Source organism: Thunnus albacares, chromosome 22 (assembly GCF_914725855.1).
Source record: "Thunnus albacares chromosome 22, fThuAlb1.1, whole genome shotgun sequence".
Lineage (NCBI taxonomy): Eukaryota > Metazoa > Chordata > Actinopteri > Scombriformes > Scombridae > Thunnus > Thunnus albacares.
The window spans coordinates 16,769,111-16,782,259 of record NC_058127.1 but is presented as its reverse complement, the minus strand read 5'-3'; the positions used below and the strand labels follow the sequence as shown (position 1 = coordinate 16,782,259).

Genomic DNA, 13,149 nt, shown 5'->3' with positions numbered 1-13,149 from the left:
ACAAGCTTTGAGATAGTGCCGCATCTGATGTTCTTCAGTGCCTTAAATTAGATTTTTTTTTTTTATAAAGCTTGCTATATTACTACACAACTCTCCTCATTCTTTCACTCTCAATTCACTGGACAAACATTTATAAAGCAAAGTCTGTTCAACAATGGCATTGTTAATTCTGTTAACATAGTTCCCCTTAAACTAACTACATTTAAATTGAGTGGGATTGGGGTGTGGAGACCATGAGGGAAGGAGTCATGCATGTCAGTGCTCCTTACTCATTTACTTCAGTTGTGGCTATAATATACAATACACCATACACAAATACAGGATTACATGCCGTATACAGTATATACAATAACTACAGGTATATAAGTAAAGTATTATCTTATCAAAAATGTAGCACTGAAATAAATTATAAAAATGATTAAGAAAAATATACATAATGGTATTGTCAGCTATGAATACTATTCATTCACACACTTTCTGTCCTACTGTATTCCTAAAGATAGTCCAACACTCTCCATTCTTTATCCAGGCATTCAAATCTCATGTCCTTCCACTCAAACCCTAATGATTCACTGACCAATTATTCTTCATTAGGCCCTTATACCTGGCTGGAGCCTGTCCCATCATCTTCTTTTTTCTTTAGCAATTCATATGATTAATTGAATCTATTTTTGTTTTACATCGCCGATGACATGGTATGCCCGCTTATCAGTTTCCCGTCATTAGGTGGTGGGGCTTGACAATGGGTCCGCTGGCTCAGGTCGACATGACTTATCAGGATAATATATGGCCTCCGGCTTTTAGGTTCAGAATCCTTCCCCACAGGTAATATTTCTTAATTTTTGCAGCCGTGGTCGGCCTGCCAGTCTGGTGGGTCTCCACTCATAATTTAAACACCATCCCTTTGAGCCAAAAGGCTGCTAAAGACCTAATCAGTACATTTTTGATTGTATTAATAAGTTATATTCACACATATTGAAGAGTTTGACTTGGATGATAAACAATGATTTTATGTGTTTCTGAACTTGTCTTAATTTGGTCTGTTTTACTCGTGTATTTACTCCTGTAAGGCTTTAAAGGAACCTTTAATGGCATAAGATACTATTAACAACAGTGACTGTGTTTACATGCACACTAATATTCCACTATTATTCCAAATATGACAATATTCCAAATTTGATACGGGTCATGTAAACAGCATATTCTGTTTGGATATTCTGAAATTAGGCCTTATTCCGAATGTAGCATTTTCCGATTAAGACATGCTGATATTATTCAGGTTTTAGGTGCAGTCTTTGGAAATTTATACAGCATGTTCAGAATATGCATCTCAGTTGGGGTTTTTACTGCAGTTTACAACACACGGCCTCTTGCCTGTTTACCTGTTTTGCATTTTTAACAAACCAACTAGCCAACAATTTGCAATGCTGGGATAGAGATGCATGATGGGCTGGTTGTGTAACGCACCCCTGTGCAGGCAAAATGACATATGCCTGAGCAGGAAGGCAGACAGAGGAGATGAATGAGAGGACAGTGGAGAGCTGTTCAGGGTGGGCTGGGAAAACAGAGCGCGCCGTCTCCATAACAGGGACGGAGGGGAATGGTTATTATCCTAACATGCAGCCATGGACTGACGGTGATGACTCGGTGAGATGCACCAAAAACACTGTAGTAAACATCATGGGACAACCTAGGTACTGGATGTGCCTGTAACTATAAATTTATATCAGTCATATTAATATCACTTATAAATATCATTGATAAATATCAATCAATCATTCACAAACAGTGCGTACGAACAAATCTGTGCTTAAACCGTGCATACAAAAGTTTTAAGCATTAATCCGGGATACATCAATATGTTCTTACCTGAATTTGTTCTTACTCTGCAAATAAATTTAGAACTGCCTTACACCATGCATACACACAAATCATAAACATCCCATGGTTGTGAAAAATGATGTAGTCAATATTTATTCAGTGTAAAGAGTATGTTAGAACCACAATTTAAAAAATGGGCCTGAATATACAACATTTAAAATGTGAAATTGCTAATAATACACAATCTATTTATTGGCTTATATATCAGATTTTTTCTGTTCAGTGTTCTTCACAGCCTTACAGTTCAGTAGTGGCACAGGGAGGGAACTCTTCCTTCAGTACATCATGGCGTATTGTGGTCAGAGATGAGACACGATGTGCACCTGGTGCAGCGGTAGATATTTATTTAGATCAATTCCACAGATCTACACATTTACCAACTTTTTATGTTGTTACCACATATTGCACGGTAGTGGTGCAACAGGTATGCAGGCTGTATACAGGATTCATATTATAATTAATGTGCCAAATGACATGTTTACCAGCCAGATCTGCCTTTTCTGGCTTCTACTTCTGAAACTATTGTTTGCAATTGGTTAGCAGTGAAGTTTTTCTACCTTTTCACCATCACAGCCCTCTTTGCAATGAGTGACAGCTCTGCTGCACCTCTACAACAGAGCTTCCCTTATATAGAGAAATGGGGGCGTGGTGGTATGCTGATTACCGATAGCGGGCATGCGACTGTCAATTTAGAATGATTCTGATTCACTAACATACGCATGGAGGTAAGAACAAAATTGGCCAATGTGCACATGTGATGAATCCGATGGTAATTTTGCGTGCGCACTTATTTTGTGCACAAAGTAAGAACATTTCTATGCATGTATTAGTGAATGAGGCCCCTTGTCTTTTTTGAACAAGGGCAAAAAACAGAATATTTTGTGCATGTAAACATACTCATTGATTAGGATGCTGTCTTCAGGTTAGTACATGTGTCTATAGACCTGTCAATCAATGTGAGTGTGACAGTATGTTCCAATCCTGTATTCTGAATTCACCCCATCACAAAAATGGTAATTTTCATTGCTGTGAAAAGGGCTTACTGTGTAAAGCCTGTCTAAAAGTGGAGATACTTGAGCCTTGTACCTTTTACCTGTAATGAATGAACCTGACAGCAGGATTAGACTTTACACTGCCTTTGTACTCCCTCTGATGGCATAGAAGTTGTCCCTGCACCAGCTCAAAGACCTCATGACGAGCCTCTGCCAAGCCAAGATACAAACTGGCTATGAGATTAGCCAGACATGACATGCCAGGGAAGGTGGGGAAGCTGGTGATAATGCCATCGGCAGCAGTCTGGGTCAACTCGGTGCCAGGATAGAGGTTGGCAGGATTGGCGTCCCTTACATTCTGCACAGAAATGCCAGGTACCCATGGGACAAGTGATGTGCGACCAATGTCACTTCTACAGTGTTAAAATTTGCATTTAGCAATTGCTGTCCAATGTAGGCAACAGAAGAGACTAATGCATGGCGTTGCTCAGTGCTTGGCATACTAAGGCTGTAATTGGTTAAAAGCAAGAGATCATTTCTTGCCATCCAACCTGTTTTGATTTAGTTTTTCACATGTGTGTGTGCTAGTATATGTAAGATCTAAACACTAGCAGTTTATTTTTCAAGATCTCCCTCGAACAAAACCTGTACATGTGACAGTTTAAGACCTCTGTTATGTAACAGGTGAAAAATTACACTGTCTGGGTGCACCTCACACTTGCCAGCTCGCATATTGCACAGAGGTTTTTGAGTGCTTTCACATGAACGTTGCATGCCACACAAGGTGTGTTTACCAGACCGCAGATAATTCAAATGGATGGTGCAGTATATGGTAAAGCTCAAGTGAGCAGCACTTCATTTTGTGAGCCATTTCACCACATCACTCACCATTATCCTTTACATTGCCTGCATGGGGCGCCATGTGACAAGTACCTTTCAGATCTCTCTGTGTGACATAAATACAGGTATTAGTGGCAAGATGTTCATGATGATGGTATAAATATTATTTTTTTGGCCATGCTGACAACCCGTATTTTCTTCTCTCCCCTATGGAGCCCCAGAATGGTCACAGAGAGGAAAAAAAATATCAAGGCCACGTTTTACTACATTGAGCGCTCAAAATGCTGTTGCGTGTGCGTGAGATACAATTAATTCCCACATTTTTGGTTAATTTGTGGGCATGAGTGTATATACAGAGAGCAGAATGTACTGTACCAATGATTCAGTCACTATCATTGCACTGCAATTGTTAAATACTTGTTAGTTTACTAGATTAGGATATCAATCACCATGTGTTTGCTATAGTAGAGCCTTATTTACAGCTAATTGGCTTATGGGGTTACATCACAGTACATTCTAATTATGCAAGGCATGTTTTGCGCACCCACATATTCATACACACAGGTGCAGTGAGCTGCAGAGTGCACCAACAAAGGACTAAACTATAAAATCAACGTTAACTTGGCATCAATTTCTTCATCATAATAAAGCCTATGTTGAATGAAGAGGTAGGCTATCAACACACAACTACAATAAGTCTTAATTCAAGTACACCCACCATGCATAAAGAGGCACACAACTCATTCAACAACACTGATCGCTATCCCCTGAATAAAAAAAGAGCTATGTGTCAGCTGTGTCTTGCACCCACAAATTAATCAGAAAGTGGGAACAACTTGTATCTTGTGCAAACACAATAGCATTTTGAGCACTTGATGTAGTAAAACGTAGCCTTGATATATATTTTTTTCTCTCTATGACCACTCTGGGGCTCTGTACTTTCCCATCCCACATACACAGTTATGTTCTCCCCAAATTTGAAGTCTCATTACCATAATGATCAACTATGCTAAGCTAGGTTTTTGGAGCCTTCTTCATGTGTTTTCTCGTAGAAGTTTAAAGATTGTAATTTCCAAAGCTAGATAGCACCAGTGAAATTATGCTGTGCAGTGTGTATCTATACTAACCTTCTCTACCCTATAAACTGTGAATGAATAAAAGTCTAAGATTTGTTTATTTTGCATATAGAAATGCAAAGCAAGGATGAGCTTCGGGAAATGAAAGTGTTTTTACCCATACTATATTGTTTTTGTTTGAAATGATTTCCTCAGTGGTTCTTAACATAGAAACATGGGACTCTCCTGGATGTAATGATCATAAAGGTTTATATTATGACCACCTGTTATAATTATTTTAGCTTTGTTCCTGAGCAATCCTGTGGATGGGTGTAAATACAACAATACCCATGAGCCTCAGGTGCCATTGCTATGTGTAAGATGCCAGTCAGAAGCGCCTAATCAGAGCTTTAGTGAATTTGTGAAAGCCCTTTGTTGTTGGATTTGTGAACAAAACACAGCATCATAGTTGCATAATTCACCCAAAACTGATCTAGAAACCAAAAGTAAATTGATTTATGCTGCAGATTGTGTTTTCAATTCAAAGGTTGTTATGTACACAGACTTGTACCTTGGACTTTATCAAACATTGATGAAATGCAATAGTTTCTCTTTTGTACTGACTCATCTGGGAAATATTTAATGCCGTTCGAAGCCGTACAAGTGCTTCAACTGTAAGTCATGTAGCACTGTCATTAGGAAAAATGTACTTTTACTTACAGAACCAGGGATGCTCCTCCCACTTAGCCCCCTCCCCTATTTTCTGTGCTTTCCAAATACAGCACCCCCTCCTCAGTTCTGAGTAAAGGTGGAGTTGCCACAGTATTGATTTTTTTCCTTACTGCACAAATTAGTGAAACCATTCAAACCATCAAGATAACTGCCATAAAAAATAATTTAAACTTCAGATGTTATAAAATAATTGGTTACTAAATACCGTATTGGACCAAATACAAGGGGACTTTGATTATAAGACGACCCCCCCACTTTTCCAACACCTGTTTTTGGAAAAATGCTTTCTGAATATAACTTACATCATAGTATAGTTACATACTCTCACACTCTCAAAAATATTTCCTTCAGCTGTTAGCATTTATAAGACTGCCTGTGTGTCCTTTTGAGCTGCTTATCATCTCTGACAGTGGTATTTGGCGGCTTGACATATTCTGTTTCTGCAGTAGAGACATTGGAAGACGCTTTGGACTCATTTTCACTCATCATGAATTCATTTCCTCCGTGGCAGAAAAACACGTTACACGAGCCTTCAGAAACTCCTGCAGGTTAGACTGGACTAACAAAACTTTTTTAGGGCTGACTGACTCTAACACACTCACTATAAACAGACTTTAAGACACTCACTAGCGTAGCAACATTAATGCTGCAAACGACCCATAATGCAAGACTCCGTGTAGGGGTCGGTTTTACACCAGTACTTTATCCATTCAAAAAGAATATCTGATGTTGTGAACGTGTAATTGAGTAGACCCAGAATATAAGACGACCTCACTTTTTCAGATGTATTTCCAGGAAAAAAAAACCTTTCTTATATTTGGACCAATATGGTAAACTTTGAGTGCATTTATTCCTGTGGTAGTTTATTCTTTATAGCCTCTATAGTCTAAATGTTTATCTTTATTCCAGTGATGTCATTAAGTAGCCAACTTTCCAGCAGGAATATTGGTCGACATTCAGCAGGCACGTCATTCTTTATGTCAAGACTGAGAAAATAACTAATGTCCCATCACTCGAACTGCACACTGAGTGGTGAAGCAGTGATCATCTTGACTCTGTGGTGGGCGTGATGTGATTGTGTTACCGCGGTAATGCGGTAACCATGGCACCTCCATGTAAAGGTTTAGCCCCAAACAGGATACAAGCTTCAGGGTCATTATTTCAGGATGTGAGGGGGGAAAACCACACAGATCATACATTATGCATTAAGATCTTACAGGCATCTTGGAAACAACCAAAAACTGAGCAGAAACTCATTCACAGCTGCATTTTTGCAGAAAGCAGATCTGCTTTTCTCTACGTGTGGAGTGAGTTAGGTGGTTGGTTTGGTAATGAGACAGATGGACAACACAGATTGCTGACATTAGCCTGCTCTTGATCTAGATCATGATTCCTCATCAAGCTAATCATTTATCAGAAGAGTCCATCTTGTTTTTTTGGAGGGGGGGAGATGACAAGCTGTGCAGCCCTTGCTGTTTCAACACTTGACCGCTTAGAAAAATGGAGTCCTGGAGTGTGTTGAAATGACAAAACATTAGGGGTCTGTTGCAAATTCTGCTTTCACTGAACACATCTTTACATACTTTATAGCTCACGAAATGTGGCTCCTTATGAATTATTTTCCAAATTTCTAGTAATACCTTTTCCATGAACAAATGCACTGATGCACTTGTGTTTGGTTTTTTTGCTTTTATTTTTTTATTAGGCATTAGACACCACTGTTCGTCCCAGGATTCCTCTACACAAAGAAGTCATCCGGGACAGAGAAATATCACATTTAGGATGTTTAGGTTGCCATCCCAGATAACTTTTACGTAGATTTTTTTTTTTTAATTCTAAAAATGCTTTTGGTGATTCTGCTATGATACAGATGTACACAGTCCATTGCCTCCATCATGTTTGTCAGGCCAACAATAGCACTACAGTCTCTTTTTGTGAGAATAATCAGTTTGTTGCCATTAGTCAAATTGGGTAATTACATAAATTTGTTGTATGGTTTGTTGTACAATTACTATTATAGTGCTATTTTATTTTTAACTCACAACGAGATTGTAACAAGTTTGTCTTGCTTCTACAAACCAGTCTTGATGTTACAGCAAGAGACCTCTGTATTCTCCAAATACAGTGGCATGGAAACAATTAGAGTTGACAGTTTTGGTTCGCCGTCACTGACATACCCACTGTGATTGCTTTTGTTAATTTTATAACTTTCCTGTAGCATACTTTCAGGAGCAGTTGTTCCCATCAAGTATTCATCAATCTCACCGGGCTTAGAATGGGTTATGTGCCGCCGTTACCAACAAGAGCTCTGGTTTCTCCTTGGGAAAAGTAATGTGGGACAGACAGTCAAGTCATATTTTATTACGGATGAAATGGCACAATATAAAGTGAATTGTTGCCAAGAAGCTGCTGCTAAATTCTTATTATTGACTGCGAACGGCATGAGCAGACAAACTGTTTAATGAGTTGGGAAGCAAATATATTTAAAATGCCTTCCCAGCAAAAACAATGAGATGGTACTTTTGAGACAGTTTTGTAAGGATGAACACTGCCTCATCAAAGTGGTTCGAATGGGCCAAGTTGTACGGTTACTGGATAATCTTCTCGAGCACACCTCTGATCTCTGTACTGCATTTACTGAATCTGAACTGAGTATGCCACCGAGCAAAATCTTTATATTTCTTGCAGTACACCATCAGGCCTGACATATTGGCCAGCTCTGTGCCACCCATCTGTTCACAGCTGGGCGTAGTGGCAGCAGTCAGCACAGACCATAGTCAGTGCCACAGGGGTAGGGGCTGGAAAGGAGGGGGACCATTCTAATGAGAGGCATTCACACAGCCTCCCCATCTATGAAAATATAACGGAAAGCAGACTAGTGTTTCCCCTCTGAGTTTCCCATCTCTTTTCATGACCTAGTGGGAGATGAATGGCTTCATTTTCTCTTGCCCTCGGTAAAAATGGCATCTTGTCTACTCATTGCCCCCCTCGCCAAATGATGTTTGGAGAATAAGGAAAAACATGCTGGTCACATGCCAGGGATAGAAAGAGATAGCTTTTTATATGTCGACAGAAAGACACATGAGCAAAGCGGGCAACATAAAGGCTTGCAGGCAAATTGGATTTGAGTAATGACTCACCCTGTCACATCCAGGCAGAGACGTGAAATGAGCACCCGGGACTTTACCAGACTGTGGCAAACTAAAGCAGAACAGTAGTCAAAACAAAGCTGGGTTATTTAGTTTGGTATTTGTCTGAGCTTGTGGAGCCTCAGGCTTGGGGGGTGAATGTCTTTTTGGTGCTGTGTGTCGCACACTGCAATTGCATTAATTAGTTGCTCAAATGATGCAATGGCTTCCAGACTCCATGAACCGCTACAGCAAATACATTGTGAGGTAATGTGTTCAAAATGAATGCCAATGCACCAGAATCTGATGTTGGTGTAAGTTCACAGGAAATTATTGGAGGTGCTGATCTGATTCCTTCATAACATTTTCACTTACATATTAATGTCTGCTACAAATCTCAAACATGTTTTGTTTCTTCACCACAATAATGTAGATTAATGTCTGGGTCAGTTGATATTTATTGCCTTTTTTTCCTGAGCATTTTAATCCTTTTTTCAATAAATCACTAGTAAGTGATGCCACCACAGCCTCGACGAGAAAGCTGCAGAGCCTGCCAGTGGTATGAAGTGGACAAACAGAATTTAGGATTAAAGAGCCTTTCTAGCCATGGTGAATAAATTGACTTCTCTATCATAGAGGAATAGAAATGTGTGTTAAAAACAAAGACAAACCATACCTCAATACATCAGTTCAAATATTTAACTTCAAAGCTTAGTCTTGCTTGAGTTACTGAATTGACTTTTTTTTTATTATTGTGTGTGTATGTCTGACTTTTCTGTTTGTTGTGGTCGAATGTCACGAACCAGTGAGCCAGCAGGTAAAACAATAGATCTGTAGCTGTATATGTGAATAATCCACAGATCATTGTATCATATAGGCAATCACTATCTCTAGTAAAGGTACAGTATATTCCTGCAGAAATGTCAATCACAGAACTTTTTATTCACAAAATAAACCCTAAAATACACTGAATGTCACTGACTGATGCTTAAAATGTAAAAGTATTTGAGGGCGGAACAATTTTTAAACTAATTCCTATCAGATCCATATGAAAATGATGTAGGGGAAATCTAAACTGTGATTTCTCTCAGCTGAAGCCATATCAATTTGTGCAATTCAAACAGTAAATGTTACAGTATGCAATTCATAATGATTCCTAACACGGTGCCAATGGGACTTATCATTAAACATTGTATTCTTTAAATAGGTCTAAGGGCTGCCACTCATCTCATTTGCGAGATGTCATATTGTTCACTCAAATCAAGGACCCTGACCTAACCCCCCACCCCAACCTCTTTCGCTCAAGTAGGGCTGGCTGAGAGCTGGTGAAGAGGTGGCCATTTTCATGTAACAGAGAGAGAAAATAGTAGAACCTCCTCAGATGCTATCATGAACTGGGTTATTAAGTGCGCTGGCACTCTAGAGGAAAAAGATGAAGATTATTTTTCACATTGAGGGTGGTGTATCTCAGGTAGTTATATAACTAATAGGAATTCAAGCATGTCTGAGTATTGTTTTAGCATTTAGAAATAACAAAATCTCCAAACCTCTGTCACCTTATAAAATACTGTACATCCTTAGCCTCATTGATAATGTCGATATGATGCTGTCAGCGTGTTTCCAAGGTAGTTTTTTAAAATAATAACTTTTTCACACTTATTCTTAAATACCAGCCCTCAAAGAAGTCTGGGAAAGCTATTTGATAAGTAAAGGGTGATAGGGAGTCACATTGTGCTAAAACAGATTAGACTGAGTAGATGCACAATGGTAACTACTTGAGAAAGGGCTTCATTTTCATTGGCAGCCCTCCGAAACTTGCCAGCATTGATTAGTCATAATCACCTCCAACCACACAAAAGAGAATAAATGGCAAAAGCTCCTTACTCCATCTCTCCTATTCTGTCTGTAGCAACCAGCCTTCTAATCCAATTATGGTCACACTGTGCTCAAGGAATCTCGCCTGAAATCAGCCTTTGTCGTTTCATCTCTTTTTTTGGGGGGTTGCTGCATTTACTCAATCAATGTTAGTACCAAATTTCTAGTGTTGCCAGCACTTGGTTGGTACTTGATTGTACTGTAATTTGGTTGCAGACAATAGACTGTGTGGAGTGTCTGCCGTTGAGCTGTAGTGCACTTTAGCCGTTAACAATCTAGTAATGATACCAACAGTACAAAACACTAGTTTTGTATTGGTTAAGAGATATTAACCAATGCTATTTCTGCAAGTCACAAATGCAGAACTTAAAATTGTACCTGCAACTTGCAAAGGGGTTGTTAGTTGTAGTGAGATATAGAACCAGGTTTGCATTTTGATCATGTTTACTATAGATTAGATCTTTGACCTGTATTGATAGATCCATGTTGGGGGATAGAAATATCCACCAAAAAGGTTGCTTCTACACATCAAAGTCAATAATAATAGGTTATGAGCAAAGAGGCCATACTGTGATAGTATTGAATTTGTCTCTGCACAAAAAGATAGTCATTTTTTCATTTTGCTGAATTTCTCCAAAATTTTCTCAAACTATTCCATCTGCTTCTCACTTCAGCACTTTTTTCATATTCCTAGCAATTTATTTTGAGAAGGTCACTTTTGTAGAGACTTAGACACATGCACTGATTTTGTTGAAGTTTCTTTTCCTTAAAATGTAAAATTTTAACATGGCTGGTGTGAGGTAATGCCCTCCGAGGCAGCTGAAAGTCTCAAAAAACAATGACAATAAGGAATGTTAACTGCCATATTAACAAAAGTTGTTAGATTACTCTTATTAAAATGAATAAAAAACTGTTTTCATGATGAGTTCATTGTAAGGAAAGGTACAATGGAGTACATTTTTACTGTCAGGCTAGTAAATTTAGATGTGAGTTATGCTTTTAGACATTTCATTTTTCTTTCTTTGAGGGATTTGTAATTAACATGTTTTGGCCCTAAGTGGAATTACTGTGGGACGTCTTTGGCACTCAGCCAAAATCATTATTAAGTGCAACAAAAAACTGTATCTCTAACCTTCCGTTGGACAATATTGTTTATCAAATACAACTGCCATTAGGGCGAATTCAATCTGGCCAAGATGTTTAAATAATGTAGTATATTAATAACGCCTGTTGGGATCCCATATGCTATCCTCTTTTCTGTGATAAATAAAGATGAGACATCGCCTTTGTAGGACACTTCTGTGTCTTTCTCAATCTCCCCCTCTTCCTGTGTTTTATCTTCACAGTCACAGTATTTTTTTCCCCTCTCTGTCTCTGCTTGCATTGTGTTCACAGATGAAAACATCAGTGTTCAACGCATCGCAGGGGAGGAAAGTTTCACTCGAGGGAAGTAAGTAAATAAGATTCATATTTCACTTTGAGGTAGCTGAGAGAAAAACACCCCACAAAATCTTCAGTCTTTTTGAGTGATGTAATAACTACAAAAAACACACAAAATAACAACACTGCACACCCAGTATGAACCAAATACCTGCATAATTGTCAAATGCGCTTTGACATCTTTGACTCTGACTCTGATAGTCAACTGACTATCAGATCTAACGCTGATGTTTACTGTCATGCAGATATGTTTGCTGTTAATTCATCTTTGGCATGTCTTTCTTCTTATATGTTTAGTTATCCACAAAAAAAGAAAAGCAGCACCAAACAACAGCAGACCTAGAAATGCACTAGAATCTGTTTTTATAATGGTGTTAGTCATTTAGGGTATTTTTTTTGTCTTTACAGTAGCCTCTCTATGTTGATACAGTGAATAAATAACTGAAAATGTGTGGGCGTTAATTTCAAGGTACAAGTTTAAAATCACCTAAAGGGTAAAGCAGTCCTATACATAGAAATCCCAACTGAGGCTCCATCCATTTTTTAGATCACTGAAGAATGACATCAGTTGAACGGCAAGGTCCAAGTGCAGATTTTCAGTATCTCCTTGTTATTGCTTATTATTTCAAAGTGGTTTCCTGCACAAGTTGAGAAGAAATAATGTGGTATTGACAAATGCATACACAAATAAACAGAAGCATTTAATGTATGAATAAACTGTGAGTGAAACTGCTGCCCCTCTTCCTATCTTGCTTCTCCAATGTATTTTTCTTCCTTTAGTAAAAAATGTCTGTCTGCTCAAAGCTGAATGTTAGCTAATTATTTTTGTTATCTTTCACTATGGCTAGAGGCCCTATCAGACTTATATGCATGCAGTACAGATAAGGGCTTATTGGCAGAGAGAAGCGGACGATTTTTAATCATAAATACGGGCAGCTCTGCTCATCAAAGTACCACTGTCTGTAGTTTGTCTAATCTGGTCTTTCCAAACTCACCCCACTTCCTATGTTTTACTAACATGATTTTATTTCTTCCCTACTCCCACCCTCTCTCTGTCACTCTTTTCTCCTCTGTTCCCCCGGTATTATACACTTGTGTGTTACTACGAACGCAGATTCTTGTAAATCACCTCCCCTACATAGATGGTAGCTCCCCATAAATGACGGGTGTAATCTAGTTCCAGGTTAGGGTTATTCACCACACCCT

General features: G+C 38.7%; 1 long non-coding RNA gene across 1 annotated transcript; it reads left to right on the top strand.

The window, feature by feature from the left end:
- The first annotated feature begins 9,141 nt into the window (after window positions 1–9,141).
- LOC122973559 lies at window positions 9,142–12,697 on the top strand. The gene is made up of 3 exons (XR_006400082.1): window positions 9,142–9,237; window positions 11,899–11,953; window positions 12,491–12,697. It is a non-coding gene; the product is annotated as an uncharacterized LOC122973559 (long non-coding RNA).
- The last annotated feature ends 452 nt before the right edge of the window (window positions 12,698–13,149 follow it).